This window comes from Nicotiana tabacum, chromosome 6, assembly GCF_000715075.1.
Source record: "Nicotiana tabacum cultivar K326 chromosome 6, ASM71507v2, whole genome shotgun sequence".
NCBI lineage: Eukaryota > Viridiplantae > Streptophyta > Magnoliopsida > Solanales > Solanaceae > Nicotiana > Nicotiana tabacum.
This window is the reverse complement of record NC_134085.1, coordinates 131763501-131778942: the sequence shown is the minus strand read 5'-3', so window position 1 is coordinate 131778942 and position 15442 is coordinate 131763501. Positions and strand designations below refer to the sequence as shown.

The window sequence follows — 15442 nt, the reverse complement described above, 5'->3', positions numbered from 1 at the left end:
GAAAGAGAATTCTCGTATTGCATCTTTCTCCCTCCACCGTGAAAGGCAGAGAAGAAATCACAGGCCAGCAATAAGCTATATTATGAATGGCGGAACCACGTTGACGAGAAGAGATTGCAGCCGCAAAAGGGTGAAGGAGACCTAAAAGAATTAGGTCATCACGGAAGCCGCTGCACAATTGGAGATATAGTTTCTACATTTAAAGTGATTAATATTTTTGAATACGGTAAATTCCCCACTATTAATTGGGAAGGTCATTAAATATGTCGTAATATTGTATCATCTATAAGAATTGTCATAGTATTCCCGGCTTTTATCATCAAATGATATTAATTTTACAACCTTTTTCCATAAATGTCAGTAAATTCCTTTGTTTCTGACGTTTATTATAAAGGTGACTAATTAAGCGTCGCCGTATCCTCCTTTTCTTGTAGTGAAATAAATACAATGGTTTCTTAAGACGACGAATATTGAGTGTTTGAACAATGGTGATGCTAACACACACTTCTTTATATTAATGAGTACAAGTACCAAAAATAAAAAAATCTTGACAATACCAGTAGACGACAGCCTAGTCATTCTACGGAACTTAACTTCTTCGTCCTGGAAAAATCTTTTTTCTTCTTCGACCTGATAAATATAGATAATTTTCAGACATGACCAACTTCAACTCAGTTCTGTACAAATCCACACATGTGAATTGTGACCTCCACCTTCTATGTGACCATCCAAAATAGCAGGAATTCTCTATCTTAAACACAAAATTCACATGTAGGTGTCATATGTGGAGGGTAAAAATTAGCTGAAGTAATACTTACTTTGTCAAGCACTAAACCACGTTGTAGAAATTATCTAAAATATATTTTGACCAGAGCTGATCAACTCTTTCTTGGCAACTTCACAGCCAAATTTCAGTAGCACATAAATAAATCTCATTGTCACGGCCACAGTTTGCCCTCCGTGAACCATTGTGACGGCACCTAGTCTCTACGACTAGGTAAGCCTAAATTGCGGAAGATAAACAAAATTTACGGAAGAAAATAATTTAAAACAGAAATAGAGTAAATAAACAGCGTTTAAAAGTGTCGCTCGGCATACACAATATTAACTCTTAAAACCGATACATTTTCCCAAAACTCGAAAACCCATGAATCCACAAGCCTTAGGATGTCTACCAGTGTCTAACACTAGAATATCTAACAAGGAAAAGAAATACAGAAGGGCTAATACAATAGGGAGAATAGATAGGGACTTCTCGGTCTGCGGACGCGACAGATATACCTCGAAGTCTCTGGAACAGTCGTCTCGCCTGAAGGGTGATAGGAGGAGTCAAGGTACCTGGATTTGCACATGAAAAATCTACACAGAAGGGGCATGAGTACACCACAGCGGTACTCAGTAAGTGCCAAGCCTAACCTCGGTCGGGTAGTGACGAGGAATGTCAGGGCCCTACTAAGGTTAAATAAAATATAAGGTCTAACAGTGTAGAATAAGATAGTATAATTAAGTGCAACAGTAAGAAATAACATAGAATAGAAAGAACAACATCAATTAGAACAGAGACAACATAATCACGGAAAAGAAATATAACTCAATACAGAGATAACAACCGGGGTACCTTCCAGGATATCATCATGTAGTCACAATTACATCGATCCAGTGGATCTCCCGTTATACCGTCCCATAGTCCATCATATATATTCGAAGGATCTCCCGGGATCCCATCCTGTAGTTGAACTATTAGTGCGCGGGGATCTACCGAAATCCCGATCCGTAGTCCCAAATAAAAATACCCAGTACTGAGGGAATCTACCGGGTGCAGTCCTGTAGTTCCATATAACTGTGCAGGGGGATCTACCGAAATCTCACATCCGTAGTCCCAAATAAACAGACAAGGGGGAGCTACCGGAATCCCACATCTGTAGTCCTAATAAACAGACAAGGGGGAGCTACCGGAATCCCACATCCGTAGTCCCAAATGTAATTACACTGCAGCATCAGGAAAACATTCAGAAATGTCAATTTCATATCAAGGCAAACAAGTAATTCTAACGTAGCATGCTGCACAGAATTTAGGTAAAGAAGTTTGAGAAAATAAGGCAATTAAAACACTTAGACATGCTTTCCTAAGCTAACAACAGGCTTTAAATGCAGGTAATATAAACAGGAAAAGAAATATACTAGTATTACTTAATGAAAACCGAATTTTTAATAATTAGCACAAGTACGCACTCGTCACCTTACGTGCAAGGCATTTCAATTAACAGTATACCAAATCCTAAGGAGGAGTTTCCCCCACACAAGGTTAGGCAAGCCACTTACCTCGAACTGGCTAAAAATCAACTCGAAACCACGTTCTTGCCACGAGTACTCGACTCCAAATGGCCCAAATCTATTCAATTGAATTGCATAATATAAATAACACTTCAAGTAACTGATTCTACAATTAAATTCTTAGCTAATATGCGAAATTAGGTAAAATGACCAAAATGCCCCTCGGGCCCACGTCTCGGAATCCAGTACAATTTATATTTTCAGAATCCTCACACTCTCACGAGTTCAATCATACCAAAAGTACCAAACGGACCTCAAATGGTTCCTCAAATCATCACTCAAAGGTCTCTAATTAGTCAAGTTCTAACCCCCAAATTTACCACTGATGTTTCCTTTAATTTTCATGTATATAATGATAAAAATTACCTCAATAATGAGTTTAGGTTCCAAGAATCTTACCTCCTCTAGGTGCCCTGGAATTCCCTCTCAGAAACTTCCCCAAAAGCTCACTTCCCGGATGAAAATGGTGAAAGAATAGCTCAAATTCGCGAAGGCAACTATTTATATATTCTGCCCAGCAATCTGCATCTGCGGTCCACCCATCGCATCTGCGATACCGCTTCTGCGGTTCTCACTTAAAGTTCCATCTCCACACCTGTGACTCAGATGCCACATCTGCTGTCCCGCATGTGTGGAAATCTTATCGCTTCTGCGGTCTGCTCAAATTCCTCTTAGCCGCTTCTACGGCTCAACTCCGCATCTGCGGTAGTCGCATCTACAACCTACCAAATACAGATGCGGTTATGACAACAGCCCAAAGACTTCAGCTACAATTTCCAACTTTCCAACTTCCCGGTAACCACTCGAAATCATCCCGAGGCCCTCGGGACCTCAACCAAAGGCACAAACAAGTCCAATACCCCTGTCCAAACTTATACCAATCCTTAAAACACCTTAAACAATATCGAAACGATGAATCAACCACGAATTCAAGCCTAAGAACTCCAAAACTCTAAAAATACGCTTTCGATCAAAAAGTCTATCAAACCTTTGCCTGAATGACCTAAATTTTTTCACACACATCACATTCAACACTACGCAGCTACTCCAACTTCTGGAATTCCATTATGACACTCAGATCAAAATCTCACTATCAAACCGAAAACTTCGAAATTCGACCTTTCGGCATTTGAAGCCTAAATTAGCTACGAACCTCCAAAACACAATCCGAACATGCCGCTAAGCCCGAAATCACGCAATGGAGATAACGAAACCATCGGAATTCCATTCCGAGGATGTCTTCACATTGTTCCGATTATGGTCAAATTTCCAACACTTAAGCTCTCATTTAGGGACTAAGTATCCCAAAACTCTCCAAACCGAACATCCCGACAAATCAAAATAGCAGAAATAAACATGGGGAAAGCAGTTAATAGGGGATCGAGGCGTTAATTCTTAAGACGACCGGTCGGGTCATCACATCCTCCTACACTTAAACATTCATTCATCCTCGAACGAGCATAGAGACATACCTGAAGTAGTGAAAAGATGAGGGTAACAACTGCACATATCCTGCTCGGTCTCCCAGGTTGCCTCCTCGATCGGCTGACCCCGCCACTAAACCTTTACTGATGCAATATTCCTTGACCTCAACTTTCTAGCCTGCCTGTCCAATATTGCCACTGGCTCCTCAACATAGGAAAGATCCTTGTCCAACCGGACTGAACTGAAATCCAACACGTGCGATGGATCACCGTGATACCTCTGGAGCATCGAAACATGAAATACCGGATGAACTCCTGCCAAGCTGGGAGGTAAGGAAAGCTCATAAGCAACCTCCCCAACACGCCTCAATATCTCAAAAGGGCCAATAAACCCAAGACTCAACTTCCATTTCTTCCCAAATCTCATAACGCCCTTCATAGGCGAAACCCGAAGCAGAACCCGCTCTCCAACCATATAGGAAACATCACGAACCTTCCGGTCTGTGTAACTCTTCTGTCTGGACTGGGCTATACAGAGTCTATCTTGGATCACCTTAACTTTCTCCAAAACATCCTAAACCAAGTATGTACCCAATAATCTAGCCTCACCCGGCTCAAACCAATCCATCGGGAATCTACACCGCCTACCATATAAAGCATCATACGGTGCCATCTGAATGCTGGATTGATAGCTGTTGTTGTAAGCAAACTCTACCAATGGCAAGAATTGATCCCAAGACCCTCCAAAATCAATCACACACGCACGGAGCATATCCTCAAGAATCTGAATAGTGCGCTCGGACTGTCCGTCCGTCTGAGGGTGAAATGCTGCACTCAACTCTACCTGAGTACCCAACTCATGCTAAACTGCCCTCTAGAACTAATATGTGAATTGAGTACCTCTATCTGAAATAATGGAAACTGGAATACCATACAGACGAACAATCTCTTGGATATAAATCTCTGTTAGACGCTCCGAAGAATAGGTAGTGCACACAGGAATGAAGTGAGCGGACTTGGTCAGCCGATCCACGATCACCTAAATAGCATCGAACTTCCTCAAAGTCTGTGGGGGCCCAACTACACAGTCCATGGTGATCCACTCCCACTTCCACTCTGGAATCTCTCTCTGCTGAAGCAACCCACTCGATCTCTGGTGCTCATACTTCACCTGCTGACAGTTGAGGCACCGAGCTACAAATCTAACTATATCCTTCTTCATCCGCCTCTACTAATAGTGTTGTCTCAAATCCTGATACATCTTTGTGACACCTGGATGGATGGAATACTGCGAACTGTGGGCCTCCTCCAGAATCAACTTCTGAAGCCTATCAACACTGGGTACACAAATTCGACCATGCATCCTCAATACCCCGTCCTTACCAATAGTCATATCTTTAGCATCACCGTGTTGAACCTTGTCCTTGAGTACAAGCAATGAGGGTCATTATAATGACGCTCCCTGATATGATCAAATAAGGAAGACCGAGAAACCACGCAAGCATGAACCCAACTGGGCTCCGAAAGGTTCAATCTCACAAATTAGCTGGCTAAGGCCTGAACATCCATCGCCATATGCCTCTCCGATGCTAGTAAATAAGCCAAACTCCCCAAAATCTCTGACCGGCGACTCAAATCATCGCCACCACATTGGCCTTGATCGGGTGATACAAAATAGTGATATCATAGTCCTTCAACGACTCCAACCACCTCCTCTAGCGCAAATTAAGATCCTTTTGCTTGAACAGGTGCTACAAGCTCCGACGATCAGTATAAATCTCACAAGGCACATCATTCAAATAATGGAGCCAGATCTTCAGGGTGTGCACAATGGCAACTAACTCTAGATCGTGAACAAGGTAGTTTTTTTTCATACACCTTCAACTATCTGGACGCGTAGGCAATCATCCTACCGTTTTGCATCAAAATCGCTCCAAGGCCAATCCTTGAGGCATCACAATAGACAGTGTAACACCCCGAACCTATAGGCAATATCAAAAATGGGGTTGTAGTCAAAGTTGTCTTGAGCTTCTGAAAGCTCGCCTCACACTCTTCAATCCCCTGGAATGGAGTACCTTTCTGGGTTAATCTGGTTATAGGGGCTGCAATCGTTGAAAACCCCTCAACAAAACGACGATAATAACCCGACAAGCCAAGAAAACTGCGGATATATGTAGCTGAGAATGGTCTAGGCAAACTCTGCACGACCTCTACTTTCTTCGGATCCACCTGAATACCCTCACTCGACACCACGTGGCCTAAGAATGCCACAGAACCCAACCAAAACTCACATTTCGAGAAATTAGCATATAACTTCTTTTCTCCTAGAGTATGAAGTATAGTCCTTAGGTATTGCTCATGATCTTCCCGACTCCAAGAATACACCAGGATATCATCAATAAAGACAATGATGAACGCATCAAGATACGGCCGGAACACACTATGCATCAAATGCATAAAGGTTGCTGGGGCATTGGTCAGCCTAAATGACATAACAAGAAACTCGTAATGACCATACCGAGTCCTAAAAGCAGTCTTCGGGATATTTGGCTCCGTAATCTTTAACTAATGGTAACCTGAGCACAAGTCAATCTTTGAAAACACCCGTGCGCAGTGAAGCTGGTTAAACAGATCATCAATATAAGGCAAAGGATAACGGTTCTTCACTGTAACCTTGTTCAACTGGCGATAATCAATACACATATGCATAGAACCATCATTTTTCTTCACAAACAAGACAGGTGCACCCAAAGGTGATACACTAGGCCAAATAAAAACCTTATCAAGCAATTCCTGTAACTGATCATTCAACTCCTTGAACTCAGGAGGAGCCATACGGTACAAAGGAACAGAAATGGGCTGAGTGCCCGGCAACAGATCAATGCCAAAATCAATATTTCTATCAGGCGGCATGCCTAGAAGATCAGCTAGAACACATCGGGAAAATTCCATACTACTGGAACTGAATCAACTGAAGGGGTATCAACACTGACATCTCTCATATAAGCTAAATACGTGTCACACCCTTCTCAACCATACACTGAGCTTTAAGAAAAGAAATAACTCTACTGGGAGTGTGATCTAAAGGACCCTTCCACTCAACATGCGGTACACCTTCCATAGCCATCGTCACGGTATTGGCGTGACAATCAAGAATAGCATAGTGGGGCGACAACCAGTCAATGCCCAAGATAATATCAAAATCTACTATGCTGAGCAACAATAAATCGGCTTTGGTCTCAAAATCACTAAGAGCAACCAAACACGACCGATAAATGCGGTCCACAACAAGAGAATCGCCCACAGGAGTAGAAACATAAACTTGAGAACTTAAAGAATCCCGAGGTACACCCAAATACGGAGCAAAATAAGAAGACACATAAGAGTAAGTGGAGCCTGGATAGATAGAAGTGAAGCATCTCTGTGACAAACCAGTATAATACCTGTGATGATAGAATTGGAAGCAATAGCCTCGGTATGGGTAGGAAGGGCATAATATCTGGCCCAGCCTTCCCCTCTAGCTGGCTGAGCAGGTGGGGTAGCAACTGGTGCTGTGATCATAGCCTGAGAACTTTGCGGAGCACGTTGTGGCTGAGAAGTCTATGGAGGTGCACTCCTCCCATGTCTAGGGAAATCCCTCACCGTATGGCGTATGTCACCACACTCAAAACAAGCTCTGGGAGGACGTGGCAGTGGAAACTGTGTGGTATGGGTACTCCAAGACCCCTGAACACCTGAAATACTTCGTGAAATTTGAGATGCAAACTGAGCTGGCTGACCCACAAAACCTCTACCATGCCGTACTCTTCCTCCAAAATAAGAACCAATGGGTATCTATAGTCTACGAGGTCTCCTCATTTCCCTATACTCTCTCTCCTGACCTCATTTGTCCTCTCTCTCCTGGACCAACCTGTCCTTTACTGGGCGAGAGGTCCTCACCACCCGCTGAACTGGGACCACAGGCTGTGTTGCTATGACACCTGGAACCCGACCAATGAGAACTCACTACTCTGGAGTGGGGGTGGCGGAAGTCTGGGTCCCTTCCCTGATATGTGAAGTAGGTGGTACAACCTAAATCAACCCCGCCTGAACTAATGTACCAAACATGCTCAAGAACTTTGCTGATGTCTACTTAAGTGCTGGAGTAGTAGTAGCAGTAGGCGCATCCGGTGCCTGGGCTCTGGTTGGAATTGCTGGTGGCTCTTTGGTGGCAGTTCACGCAGGTGCTCTGGCTGCACCACATGTGCATCCTCAGCCTCTACCTCGGCCCTGACCTCTAACAGCTCTCGTAGGGGGCGCGAGTGTCTGATCATCTCTGGTAGCACGTGTCATTACCATCTATGAGAGAATAGAAGACATAGGTTTAGGATTCATAATGTCAAAAACTCGCACGATAGGGAAATCAAATGAAGTGGAATTTTCCTAACGATTACATAGCCTCTCGTAGATAAGTATAGACGTCTCCGTACCGATCTACGAGACTCTAATAAACCGGCTTGTGATTCATGACTCCTATGAACCTAGAGCTTTGATACCAACTCTGTCACGACCCCAGTTCACCCTCCGTGAACCATCGTGATAACTCCTAATCTCTACGACTAGGTAAGCCTAAATTGCGGAAGATAAACCAAATTTGCGGAAGAAAATAATTTAAACAATAAATAGAGTAAATAAACAACGTTTAAAAGTGACGCTTGGGATACACAATATTAACTCTTAAAACCGATACATTTTCCCAAAAACCGGAACCCATGAATCCACAAGCCTTGGAATGTCTACCAATGTCTAACTCCAGAATATCTAACAAGGAAAAGAAATACAGAAGGGCTAATACAATAGGGAGAATAGAAAGGGACTCCTCGGTCTGCAGACGCGGCAGATATACCTCGAAGTCTCTAGAACAATCGCCTCTCCTCAAGGGTGATAGGACTGAGTCAGGGTACCTGGATCTTCATATGAAAATCCTATGCAGAAGGGCATGGGTACACCACATCGGTACTCAGTAAGTGCCAAGGCTAACCTCAGTCGGGTAGTGATGAGGAAGGTCAGGGCCCTACTGAGGTTAAATAAAATATAAGGTCTAATAGTGTAGAATAAGACAGTATAATTAAGTGCAACAATAAGAAATAACATAGAATATAAAGAACAACAACAACTAGAACAGAGACAAGATAATCACGGAAAGGAAATACAACTCAACACAGAGATAACAATCGGGGTACCTTTTAGGATACCGTCCTGTAGTCCCAATTACATCTATCGAGTGGATCTCCTGGGATATCATCCTATAGTCCATCATATATATCCGAAGGATCTCATGGGATCCCGTCCCTTAGTCCAACTATCAATGCGCGGGGATCTACAAAATCCCGATCCGTAGTCCCAAATATAAATATCCAATACTGGGGGAATCTATTATGTGAAGTCCTGTAGTTCCATATAACTGTGCAGGGATTAGTCCCAAATAAACAGATAAGGAGGAGCTACCGGAATCCCACATCCATAGTCCCAAATAAACAGATAAGGGGGAGCTACCGGAATCCCACATCCTTAGTCCCAAATAAACAAACAAGGGGGAGCTACTGGAATCCCACATCCGTAGTCCCAAATAAACATACAAGGGGGAGCTACCGGAATCCCACATCCGTAGTCCCAAATGTAATTACATATCAGCATCAGGAAAATATTCAGAAATGTCAATTTCATATCAAGGCAAACAAGTAATTCTAGCCTAGCATGCTGCACGGAATTCAGGTAAAGCAGTTTGAGCAAATAAGGCAATTAAGATACATAGACATGCTTTCCTAAGATAACAACATGCTTTAAATGCAGGTAATATAAATATGAAAAGAAATATATTAGTACTTACTTAATGAAAATCGGATTTTCAACAATTAACATAAGTATGCACTCGTCACCTCACGTACAAGGCATTTCAATTAACAGTAATACCAAATCCTAAGGGAAGGTCCCCCACACAAGGTTAGGCAAGCCACTTATCTCGAACCGGCTCAAAATCAACTTGAAACCACGTTCTTGCCATGAGTACTTGACTCCAAATGGCCCAAATCTATTCAATTCAATTGCATAATATAAATAACACTTCAAGTAACTGATTCTATAATTAAATTCTAAGCTAATATGCGAAATTAGGTAAAATGACCAAAATACCCCTCGGGCCCACATCTACGAATCAGGTAAAATTTACATTTCCAGAATTCTTACACTCTCATGAGTTTAGTCATAAGAAAATCACCAAAATCGGACCTCAAACGGTCCCTCAAATCATCCTTCAAAGGTCTCTAGTTAGTCAAGCCCTAACCCCCAAATTTACCACTGATTTTTCCTTAAATTGTCATGTTTATAATGATAAAACTCACCTCAATAACGAGTTTAGGTTCCAAGAATCTTACCTCCTCGAAGTTCCCTTGAATTACCTCTCAAAAACCTTCCTAAAAGCTCACTTCCCGGATGAAAATGGTGAAAGAATATCTCAAATTCGTGAAGGCAACTATTTATATATTCTGCCCAGCAATCCCGCATCTGCGGTCCACCCATCGCATCTGCGATACCGCTTCTGCGGTTGGGGAACTGCTTCTGCGGTTCTCACTTAAAGTTCCATCTCCGCAACTGCGACCCAGATGCCGCACTTGTTGTCCCGCAGGTGCAGTAATCTTATCGTTTCTGTGGTCCCTGCTCAAATTCCTCTTAGCCGCTTTTGCGGCTCAACTCTGCATCTGCGATAGTTGCATCTGCGGCCTACCAACTGCAGATGCGGTTATGATAGCATCCCAAAGACTTCAGCTGCAATTTCCAACTTTTCAACTTTCCGGTAACCACCCGAAATCATCCTGAGGCCCCCGGGACCTCATCCAAAGGCACAAACAAGTACAATACCGCTGTCCAAACTTCAACCAATCCTTAAAACACCTAAAAAAACATCGAAACAAGGAATCAACCATGAATTCAAGCCTAAGAACTCTAAAACTCAAATAATACGCTTTCAATCAAAAAGTCTATCAAACCTCGTCTGAATGACCTGAAATTTTGCACACGCGTCACATTCAACACTATGGAGTTACTCCAACTTCCGGAATTCCATTCCGACCCTCGGATCAAAATCTCTTTATTGAACCGGAAACTTTGAAATTCAACCTTTCGGCATTTCAAGCCTAATTAGCTACGAACCTCCAACACACAATCCGAACATCCCCCTAAGCCCGAAATAATGCAACGGAGCTAACAAAATTCCATTTCGAGGTCGTCTTCACACTGTTCTGACTACAATCAAATTTCCAACGCTTAAGCTCTCATTTAGGGACTAAGTATCCCAAAACTCAAAGCTGAACATCCCAGCAAATCAAAATAGTAGAAATAAATACAGAAAAAACAGTTAATAGAGGATCAATGTGTTAATTATTAAAATGACCTTCCGGGTCGTCACACTCACAATCTATAATTAAAAAGAATATTGATAAGAATAGAAAGATAAAGGCTGACCTGAGATTATCAACTTAATAGTTTAGCAAAGATGCAAAGATAATTGGACATCTATGCTATGATTCTCTACTCAGCTTCTATTTCACATACTAAAAGCTAATAAGAGAAAGATCCTATTGCTGGAAGTATATAAGTTTAGATATCCTTTTGAAATAACATCATTCAAATATAAAATGATCAAATTGTAGAACAAATGAAAGATCAACTTAATTAAATAGTATAATTTCTTAGTTTAATTGTAAACCCGTAGTTCTATAAGTAAAAAAAGATCTCATGATGCGTCATCAAAATCAAACTCATCTTCTGATATCAAGAAAAATTGATTAATAGTTGATCACATAAAGGAGAAAAGCTCATAGAAACAAAAATACCTCTATGAAATTTTATATTAGAAATTTAATATGTTTAAAGACAGACTCTTGAGTCTAAGGGTTTCAAGCTAAGCAAAACGAAGACAGAATACCTCGAGTGTAAGTTCAGCGCTGGGTTGGGGGAAGTAGGTGTGGATATGAGGCTTGAGTCATAGGTTATCCCAAGTAGAGGTAGCTTCAAGTACCTTGGTTCGGTTATCCACAGGGGAGGGGAGATCGACAGGGATGTCACACGACGTATTGGTGTAGGATGGGTGAAGTCGAGGTTGGAATCTAGAGTCTTGTGTGACAAGAGAGTGCCAACAATACTCAAAGGTAAGTTCTATAAAGCGGTGGTTAGACCGGCCATGATGTATGTGGTTGAGTGTTGGCATGTTAAGAACTCTCATATCCAAAAGATGAAAGTAGCAGAAATGAGGATGTTGAGGTGGATGTGCGGGCACACTAGGATGGATAAGATTAGGAATGATGACATTCGGGAGAAGGTGCATGTGGCTCCTATTGATGACAAGATGCGAGAAGCGAGGCTCAGATGGTTCGATCATGTACAGAGGAGAAAACCAGATGCTCGAGTAAGGAGGTGTGAGCGGCTGGTCGTGAAAGGCATGAAAAGAGGTAGAAGGCAGCCTAAGAAGTATTGGGGAGAGGTGATCAGGCAGGATATGGCAAGGCTTCAGATTTCCGAGGACATGACACTTGATATGAAGTTGTGGAGGTCGAGTATTACAGTTGTAGGCTTGGAAGTTGTTGAGTCTGGCGTTACTTTGTACCTTTGTGAGCCTAGTACGGTGGGGTTTTATCTAAGATAGCTAGGAGTAGTGTCGTGTCTTACTATTTTCTACTTTCGACGCAGGATCCATTTACTAGCCATCATTTTTGCTTTGTATTTTTCTTCTACATTTCATGTTCCTTTTCCCTATGATCTACGTGGTGAATCTAATATTCTCTCCTTCTATCTTTTTATTATCTTAAGCCGAGAGTCTTTCGGAAACAGCCTCTTTATCGCTTCGGGGTAGGGGTAAGGTATGCATACATACTACCCTGCCCAGACCCCACTTGTGGGATTATACTGGGTTGTTGTTGTTGTATAAAGTATTTGCAAATCAGAATAAACCAAAAATAGAACTAAGGAAATAGAATTTTACACTCAAATATTAACTCGCAAACGAAAATTCTGGTCAAGTGATTTGTGTGACTAATTAGAGGAGTTGCTACAGAGTATCGAGAAGAAATAATAAGCATAAAAAGTGAAAATAACATAAGAAATTCAGCGTCAAGCTATTGTCCAAATATTTTCAACTTTGTTAATAAAGTAATTCAAACATATGTAGTTTTGATTACAAGATAAAAACCTAAGAATTGGAAAAGAAGAATGATTCACAAACAACTATGCTTATGAGTATTAATTAGGAGTTCAATACCGAGATATAAAAAGTTTAATACTAGAAATCATGCGCTAAATAGAGCTTAACAATATAAATCAAAAGCTATATAACTAATACTAAATTTTAAACCCGAATAAGAATATTCGTTTCCTTCAAACCAAACAATCCCTAAAACCTAAATATTCCTAAAGAAATATAATTTTCTCAATAGATGAAAAATTATATGGTATAATCTATGTTATCTAGTCCTTGTAGTCTTGGCTACTATGCCTAACACCATGCTACATTTAAGGCTAATTAAATCTGCTCAGAGATAATTATGAGTACCTTACACGTTGTAGGTTAATTAAATTGTTCAAGTGTAAGGCTAACTAAAATGTCGGAGAGCTAGACAAACCTCGCACATTGTAGGTTTATTCATTTTAAGGGATTCAATCAATTGTCATCCTAAAATTTTCTTTACAAAGAAAGGCGACAAAATCATAAGCATGTAAAAATTAAAAATAGAGTTATCTGAATTACAAAATGAAGAGAAGAGTATCTATCTACCTTAACTACCTCTTTACATTTAGTGACAATGTAGACACTTCATCTACTGAGACATCACCACCACACGACAAAATATTATATGAAAAAAATTATAGTACAGGACTCTAATAGTTGGCAATGGTGAAAAGGAAGAAAAAGAAACACATAAAACAAAAACACATGAATCATTAATTAGAGAATATGAGTCAAACTTGGTTTTGCTCTATTTATCATTATTTTCAACTTATTAATGCAGAACTTCACTGAAATGGGTGAGGATGATATGACAAGAACTTCATCCAAAAAGTTGAACCATAATTTCTAACTTGTTGTTTATCATTTATTATTATTTGGTGATGATGAAATACAAGTAGTCAATCTTTTTATCATAATCAATGACTTGACATAAATAGAGTCTTCAAAGAATTTTTCAGTTAGAAACTAAGGAAAGCTTTAATTGTTGATATTCTTCTTATATCCGATTTTCACTGGTCATAGAACTTACAATTTGAATGTTGTCTTTGACCTTTATGTTTAAATCCTTTCAATACAAAGGGGAGAATTCAGATCTAACATCTGTATATGACAATAAATCTAAGTAAAATAAATTTAATGTTACCTTTTGAAGAAACCACAGAGAGAAGCGAACAGCCCTACAACTTGAGAGTAGAAACGATAGATATGTGTCTGCAGGTGTAGAAATTTCAGATGGTAAAGAAACCCTAAACTGGAGATAATATAGAGGAGGGAACTCTTTTGCCTTTTTGGATTTAGAGGGAAATACTTTACTAAAAGCGGGCAATATATGGAGGGAATACTTGTTTTGCTGAAAATTTTGTGGACAGCTTTAGAGTGCACTTATAAAGTGTTGCTTTTAATATTACACAAATAGTACGCTTGAAAGGGTAGCCATAAATATAAATAAGTGTTGCTAATTATTTTAAGATTTGGTTACAACTGTAAAGCATAGTTTGTACTTCCTTTGGGCATAGTTTAAGAGCATTGTTAAACATTTCATAGCCAAAAGTCATAAACAAAGGTCACTCTTAAAAAACGTGCCCATAGATAATTTTGGCCATGTTTTTCAAGTGCGGGATAAAACCAGTGTAGCCTTAGGCCAAATTTGTTTTAGTGCCTGTTTTTAAGCTCTTGGAAACTCTGCTCACAGGCCTCTATCCACTGAAACTTAGTCGCTTTCTACGTCAGCTTCGTTAACGGTGCTCAAAGAGAAGAAAAACCCTCTACGATCATCCGGTAGTATCCTGCTAAGCCTAGAAATCTACAAATCTATGTAGGAGTAGTAGGTCTAGGCCAAGATTTCACAGCCTCAATCTTCTGAGTGTCTACCTTTATACCTCTATCGAATACAATGTGCCCCAAGAATGCTACAGACTTCAACCAAAACTCACACTTAGAAAACTTAGTATACAATTTATTATCACAGAGGGTTTGGAGTACCCATCGTAGGTGGTCTACATGCTCATCCTCTGAACGTGAATAAACTAGAATATCATCAATAAAGTCTATTACGAACAGATCTAAATATAGCCAAAATAGGCTATTCATCAAGTCCATAAATATGGCAGGCGCATTCGTCAACTCAAAAGACATGACAAGGAACTCGAAGTGGCCATATCAGGTCCTGAAGGTTGTCTTGGAAATATATTTCTTCCGAACTCTGACCTGGTGGTAACCTGACCTCAAATCTATTTTTGAAAAGCATCTAGTTCCCTGCCACTGATCAAACAAGTTGTCTATTCTTGGAAGTGGATACTTATTCTGAATAGTTACCTTGTTCAGTTGCCTATAATCGATACACATCCTCAGGGAGCCATCTTTCTTACGTACAAACAGTACGAGTGCACCCCAAGGTGAGGTACTGGGTCTGATGAAACCTTTC

The 15442-nt window shown here is 40.7% G+C and overlaps 1 long non-coding RNA gene across 3 annotated transcripts; it reads right to left on the bottom strand.

The window, feature by feature from the left end:
• Positions 1–1075: 1075 nt before the first annotated feature.
• LOC142181813 (uncharacterized) lies at positions 1076–14414 on the bottom strand. Of its 3 annotated transcripts, none has more exons than XR_012710709.1 (3): positions 14162–14414; positions 8981–9201; positions 1076–1989 (listed from the first exon to the last, which is right to left on the bottom strand). It is a non-coding gene; the product is annotated as an uncharacterized LOC142181813 (long non-coding RNA). The 3 variants fall into 3 exon arrangements; XR_012710710.1 differs by having other exon boundaries at positions 8981–9185; XR_012710711.1 differs by lacking the exon at positions 8981–9201.
• Positions 14415–15442: the final 1028 nt, after the last annotated feature.